The 7342-nt window shown below is 43.3% G+C and overlaps 1 long non-coding RNA gene across 1 annotated transcript; it reads left to right on the top strand.

Annotated features, from left to right (window-relative positions):
- The first annotated feature begins 479 nt into the window (after positions 1–479).
- On the top strand, positions 480–963 carry LOC119368845. The gene is made up of 2 exons (XR_005176766.1): positions 480–573; positions 721–963. It is a non-coding gene; the product is annotated as an uncharacterized LOC119368845 (long non-coding RNA).
- Positions 964–7342: the final 6379 nt, after the last annotated feature.

Below are 7342 nucleotides of genomic sequence, written 5' to 3' on the forward strand. Positions count from 1 at the left end.
CTGCATTTGTGCTCATGTGCTGAAATGGCTCGGTGAAATATGAAGCTAGTTTCAGTTGTCCTGTACGGATGCTAGCCTGTAGTAGAATTGGCCATTCAGTTAAAATGGCTGCTAAATATTTGGTCATACTGAGTTATAGTTGTGGCGGTTTTCTCATGCATCGCTCGGTTGTATGCTGTAGTAGAGTGTTGTAATCCTAGGCCATTCTGCATCTGTTGTTTATCATGGTCAAAGTTCATTCTAATCCTTGCACACACTGCTAATCGGTAGAGTTCAACTTTCCTACTAATTTCAGGTGATCAGCTCAGCTCTATCACTAGTTATCGTCTCATTTCCAGCATGGAGAGTGAGTAAATCGTCTGAATAAATGCTACATATTCCTCATGAAGTCAAAAATACTCTTTCGCCAATACATCTTGTTCTTGTTCATTGTGAATAGGCTCTGCAGCAGATGGAAATCGCAGCTCGTAAATTGTCGAAATTAGCAGCACAAGAGGTACCCGGAACTATATCGTCACTGAAGCTGTCATTCATGGAGATGAACGATCTAACCAGCCAGCTAAAGAAAATTAGGTAACTTTCATTAGTTTTCCAAATATCATTGAAGAACTACTCCCTCTGATCCATATTAATTGTCACTGCTTTATGTACTAAAGTGGCGACAATTAATATGGATCGGAGGGAGTAGGTTATAATTTTATTCCCTTTTGATATATGCAGGCACATTTTCACAACAAATAGATCTGGGAAGGATAGATGACTAATGTGGCAGCATGATCACGGACTGGATTCCAAAACAGGGACGTGTGTGAATTCTTTAATCTGTAGCGATGTCTTAATTGTTAGTACGTGCTACTTTGTTAGATTATTACTTGTGCCTCGATTTCTTGACCATGTGATGCATGTTGTCAGTATTGCTGGACACTGTAGAAACATGCGCCTGATAATTGCTGTGGTGCCCAAGTTGCTGTAGCTTGTCAAATATAATGCGGTGTGCAGATATATATTACCAAACTGCATGATGAAATTGAAACCCAAACATATCCCAGAAGAGAATGGTTATATTGATAAGGAGATGTGTTCTGTAGCACTTTATTACTTAGTTTTAGTTGGACAACAACAATATTACACTCCTGCAGACTCGCATGTCTCTTTGATACCTTTTAGCTATTCATCCGCTCTGAAGTCTGAAGTGGGATGATTCATCAGAGCCGTATCTGGACCTCCCACAGCTGTCAGAATCAAGAAGTTTTTCAGTAAAATATCGCTGCAAAAAAGCTAGACTTACGGACTGGTCACGAAAGCATCTTACGGACCCCTCCAACTAATCAATCTTACGGACTGGTAGTATGTTATTGCTATAGGCAAATTTTCTGAAGAGCTTATTTGATTGCACATAGCCAGATTAGATCATCGGTAATAGTATGGCAGCAGAATTTTAACTTGCCTAAAATGAAGTGCATGGACTACTGCTTGGTTTGAAAATGTGGCAAACGAAACCTCAAGCAGATTAAACATTTACTACAATGCATGGACTTCTCGTAACTACAGAATTACCAGGCCATCAGTAACAGCTCGCCAGAACATGAGAAAATGTCAAGACAAGGATCACCTTTTTCAGAAAATATAAACAGTGAGCATACTTACAGAAGTTAGAAGTAATGTAAACAGTGAGCATACAGCTAGCTCTACTTGTCACCAACTAGGATAATTACTGATGCTTCACATTCACTTCCATGTCAATCACTTAAGTGGAGATAAAAGTGAAACTTCCTTGCTATAACAACCACAACATATTAACAAAAATGAGCAATGCAGCACTATACCTACTAAGGAAATCCATCAACACGCGCACATTTATCAGATTTCGACACAATATATATGTATCCCACATGACTGAGTTACATGTGTGGATGTGCTTCCATACAGCCAGCAATCAAGACATCCTCATGTCCTTTAAGCAAGACAGGACTTGCACGATGGTTGAATATGAAAGACATCCTTGTGAAATATCTCTCGCGGCCTGCAGTGAGAAAATAGAACAAATTATCCAACTGCACAGCATATTCCTATTCTTGTCTAGCTATTAAAATGTAAAACAGAAAATAAATATCAGGTATTCATAGTCTAAAATCTGCTGCTTATACTATTTACCTGTATCAACATGTAGTGATAAAATGCCATGGATATTTGCACAGCTATCAAGCAAAACAGCATCATATACAACTTCCATATTTGCACAGCTATCAACTAAAGCAGCATTATATATCAACCCAGCATTTTTTAAGAATCTCCGGCTAATAGAAACAATTCTTTAGGATAGTGCTAACCAGATCTCTGTAGCCAAATAATAAGATCCTGAGTCACGTCCAAATTATCACAATCAGAGAACCAACATTGTCCTTTTTGCTTACTAGCTTCATTATATATGCAAAACACATGGATAAGCAACCTGTAAATATTCGCGCATTTCATCATGATGGCAAAGAAGTAGTGATGCTTACCTTGATCAAAACAGGAGAGTAGTTACTTCATTTGCTAATCCTATTCCATTCTAGCTGGTGCATGCAGAGGCAAATTTCAACTAATAGTATCATCATTTTAAGATCTGTAACCTCCTCTTACTGCACATACAACAACAAGTTCAGATATATTACCACACAAGGGGTATGCATTGCTCGCAGTTAACACTAGCATTGCTCACATAAGAATCTGAACAAGAGAAAGTATTTGACAACCATTGCTAACAGCAGAATGTAAAATTTATAAGATCTAAACGGATAACCCTAGCATTGCACATTTAAGCTTGCGTCGTAACATATCACAGATAGAGTAGGAAACTTGGTAAACTCAGTTAGTAGCCCTTTTCGTTACTTACTTGTCAGTGCTTATTTCGAAGGAAAGCTGAAGAAATATGGGTAAACATCCACTAAATCAATTAGGGAACATGTGACTCAAGGCATATAACACAAACAGGTTCAGCAAACATTATTGGTTTTCCAAAGTCCATCAGGAAACATGTGCAACAAAGAAAAACAGAAAAGCAAGTCATCTTGCAGAGAAGTAGAAGTCAACCACAGAAATTTGTAATCTTCTGTAAAGCACTTGCGCAGTCAAATATAGAATAATGGAATCTCAGTTTACCTACTTAAAAACCACTTGATATGAGAGGAAACTTTTCTACAAAGTAATCTTGCAGAATAAGCTCTAGAAGCTGCCAATACTCCATCATGACTTGGATGATTTTTCGAATCCAGAATTAATGGCTTCTAATGCATCTGAAAAGGTAGAATACAACTGAATCAGTCCACTCTTGCCCACGTCACTAACACATACTAAGGAATAGTGCAAAATCTAGACGAGAATCGAGAAACTAATTACAAACAGGAAAAAAGAAGTATCCCATGGATAGGCAAAATCTCTGTCGATCATACATGTACGGCAAGCAGAAGTAACGGCTATACGTTGCCGGTTGAATCCACCCACGGCACAAATAAAGATATACCAAGATCTGCAGAATAGTTTGTCATGAGGTTTCTAACTATGATTGATAAACATAAACAGAGGATGAGCACACATGAATTTTTCCTGAGTTGTGTAGAAAACAGGCCTTTATAAAGATAATAATGAAGAGAGTATCATTACATAATTGATGTATATTTCCGTTTTTCCTCTCCAACTAGCCAGGTTGGGCATAAACCGTGGAATTAATAACGAAATAAATGAGAAGATGTACTATTTTATATAGTTATGGAACCGAAACCTGATGAAATGACCAATTCAAAGCCTGGGTGCAGCGGCGACCTGGGTGTCGCGTGATGCAATGGTGCGAGGCCGCGGCAGAAAGCGGTGGTGCGAGGCCGCAGCAGCGGGACGCGGTGGTGCGAGGCTGCGTCAGCGGAACGCCGTGGTGCTGCCTAGGCCGCGGCGGTAGGGCTGTTGGCGACGGCTATGCTATTGGCGGTGCCTAGGGCTTCCTCGCTGCTCCGCCGTTGCCGTTCCGAGGGGATGACGGGAGCAGGGAGGCTAACTGACCTAGGTGGAGAAAAGGGACGACCCAGCGACGACGACCGCGGCGGCCAAGCTGTTGGCGGTGGCGACGACGACCGCGGCGGCCAAGCTGTTGGCGGTGGCGGCGACGACGCGCATTCAGAGGTGCTACGTCCGCCATGGGTAGCAGGAGCTCGGGGACGATGCGATCCTCCGCCCACAGAGCAGAGGAGGGAGAGAGAGACTGTGGCGACGACACGAGAGTGGAAGGGGAACGGGCCTCGGGGCGGTGCGGGACGAGAAATCCACCGGGCAGATTAGTACCATGCCGAAAGTTTAATCAGGACGCGACCAGTTTATTAGGCCTAATTCTACTAACTGTATCGCGGATATGCACGGCTGTTGGCTGCGAAAGATGCCAAAGCGCACAAATAAAAGAGGCCACCGAGCCCAATCCGTGACCCAGCATCCAATAGTGCACACGGACGAAAAGATGGCCTCCGAGCCCAGCCGTGACCCAGCACCGATAAGTGCGCACGGACTAAAAATAAATGCAGTGAAAAGATCCCCTATGAAGGCACGGTCGTAAAAAAATAGCGCAATTGCATCCCCTGGGTTGGCACATGCTAGATATTAGCACTTGGCTTTTTGTTCAAATTCCCATTTTGTTGTAAGAATTGTATCCCGACGACGGTGGTGGTGCTAGAGTTGGCAACTAGCATGTCTGCTTGCGGTGGGCATGGAGAGGAGCGCTCGAAGCCAGCCATGGCGTCCGCTTGCAACTGCCGCAAGGTTGCTTCCAGCGGCCAGGGCGCGTCACACAACCAGCTTTTATTGTGGAGGAAAAGAAAAGGGGATGAGCGGGAAATCAAACATTCTATGAAAGAGCGGGAGTTCAAACAGAGTAAGATTGCTAGATTGTAAAACAGGGTAGCTCAGTGTCTTGTGAATTATGCATGGACAGCTCGAAGCACTGCTTGTTGGTTGCATAGAGCTCCATATTATGTTCAAAATCTTGTAATAGCTGATTGTAACCCTATTGAATTGAAATAAAAAAAACCTTAATTTTAGGGGATGAGCAGCGGAGGAGATGAAGATGTATTGCTACAACAACGAGAGAGATATTTCATAAGGTGGGAAAGAGACAAGGATAAGAAGGGCGGTGCTAGCCCCACAAGAACGTGGGTGCAAGGTGGAATGCCAGGACACTAGCAACCGCCTACCATGCGTGCGATTTAGCTAGATCAGACGCGTTCACGTGCATCCGGTTCAAAGTTGGGTCGGCCAGCCGTATTCAAGCGTTTTGTCTTTGTAATATATCAGCAAACCGTCTAACTATTTCTTTACATTGCTTGCCCATGCACTGCCATACAATATACACAAATCGAATCCCACATGAAGCGGTGATGATAGAGGACAGAACCATGCAGACACTTACCAGTATCACACTCATGTCGTTAATTACACACGCACGTGTCGAGTGCCGAGACACACCAAGACGAACACACTCACCAGTGAAGAGCATGATTCCACGAGATAGGCTAATCTCTGACCTGCATTCTGATCTTAGGGATAAAGCTCTCATCGCCATGCCCATCAGGTTCAGAGATGTAGGTGTTGGTCGTTCTGTCATTGTCCTTGATGAAACAATAGGCAGGCACCTGCCATTCTGGGTCCACCGACACTGTTTCTCGTGGAATCAGTGAAAAGATCCCCTATGAGGGCACAGTCGTAAAAAAATAGCGCAATTGCATCCCTTGGGTTGGCACGTGCTAGACATTAGCACTTGGTTTTTTGTTCAAATTCCCATTTTGTTGTTAGAGTTGCATCCCGACGACGGTGGTGGTGCTAGAGTTGGCGACTAGCGTGTCTGCTTGCGGTGGGCATGGAGAGGAGCGCTCGAAGCCAGCCATGGCGTCCGCTTGCAACTGCCGCAAGGTTGCTTCCAGCGGCCAGGGCGCGTCACACAACCAGCTTTTATTGTGGGGGGAAAGAAAAGGGGATGAGCGGGAAATCAAACATTCTATGAAAGAGCGGGAGTTCAAACAGAGTAAGATTGCTAGATTGTAAAACAGGGTAGCTCAGTGTCTTGTGAATTATGCATGGACAGCTCGAAGCACTGCTTGTTGGTTGCATAGAGCTCCATATTATGTTCAAAATCTTGTAATAGCTGATTGTAACCCTATTGAATTGAAATAAAAAAACCTTAATTTTAGGGGGATGAGCAGCGGTGGAGATGAAGATGTATTGCTACAACAACGACAGAGATATTTCATAAGGTGGGAAAGAGATAAGGATAAGAAGGGCGGTGCTAGCCCCACAAGAACGTGGGTGCAAGGTGGAATGCCAGGACACTAGCAACCGCCTACCATGCGTGCGATTTAGCTAGATCAGACACGTTCACGTGCATCCGGTTCAAAGTTGGGCCGGCCAGCCGTATTCAAGCGTTTTGTTTTTGTAATATATCAGCAAACCGTCTAACTATCTCTTTACATTGCTTGCCCAGGCACTGCCATACAATATACACAAATCGAATTCCACATGAAGCGGTGATGATAGAGGACAGAACCATGCAGACACTTACCAGTATCACACTCATGTCGTTAATTACACACGCACGTGTTGAGTGCCGAGACACATCAAGACGAACACACTCACCAGTGAAGAGCATGATTCCACGAGATAGGCTAGTCTCTGACCTGCATTCTGATCTTAGGGATAAAGCTCTCATCGCCATGCCCATCAGGTTCAGAGATGTAGGTGTTGGTCGTTGTGTCGTCGTCCTTGATGAAACAATAGGCAGGCACCTGCCATTCTGGGTCCACCGACACTGTTTCTAGCATGAAGCTCATCACATATGCAATCCACCCTATGAAGTCACATAAATGTCATCGAGATCATGCAAATTCAGGTTAATTTTTGAGACATCAATGAAAAAATCATGTACGTTTTTAATGAACCCTCCTCCTCGCGTTACATTATCATTAATGAAACCAGATACCACATCCAAATTTACAGTAGTTCATGCTCCGAAAACCGAAGTCCAAAAACGTAAAACCAAGTCCTGCAAGTACATTGTTTACTATCATTACGACGCACACCTCTCTTTGTCAGAGCCTTGTATACATATTTATCTGTCATATCATTTTTTAGCGATCTTCATGAATCTGCAGCTTTGGTCCTATCAACAGATAGAGGCAAAGCCAAATGTCTTACTAGTCCCAGTTCAAGTTTATGACCAAATTAAACATGTCTGCAAGTAATGTTACCTCTTGCTTGCTTAAGATATATTGTATGCATTGTGCTGGATTTAATTGATTGTATTAGTTATTGGTGCGGTGTGCAGTGGCGG

The sequence above is a fragment of the Triticum dicoccoides genome, chromosome 1A (assembly GCF_002162155.2).
Source record: "Triticum dicoccoides isolate Atlit2015 ecotype Zavitan chromosome 1A, WEW_v2.0, whole genome shotgun sequence".
Classification (NCBI taxonomy): domain Eukaryota; kingdom Viridiplantae; phylum Streptophyta; class Magnoliopsida; order Poales; family Poaceae; genus Triticum; species Triticum dicoccoides.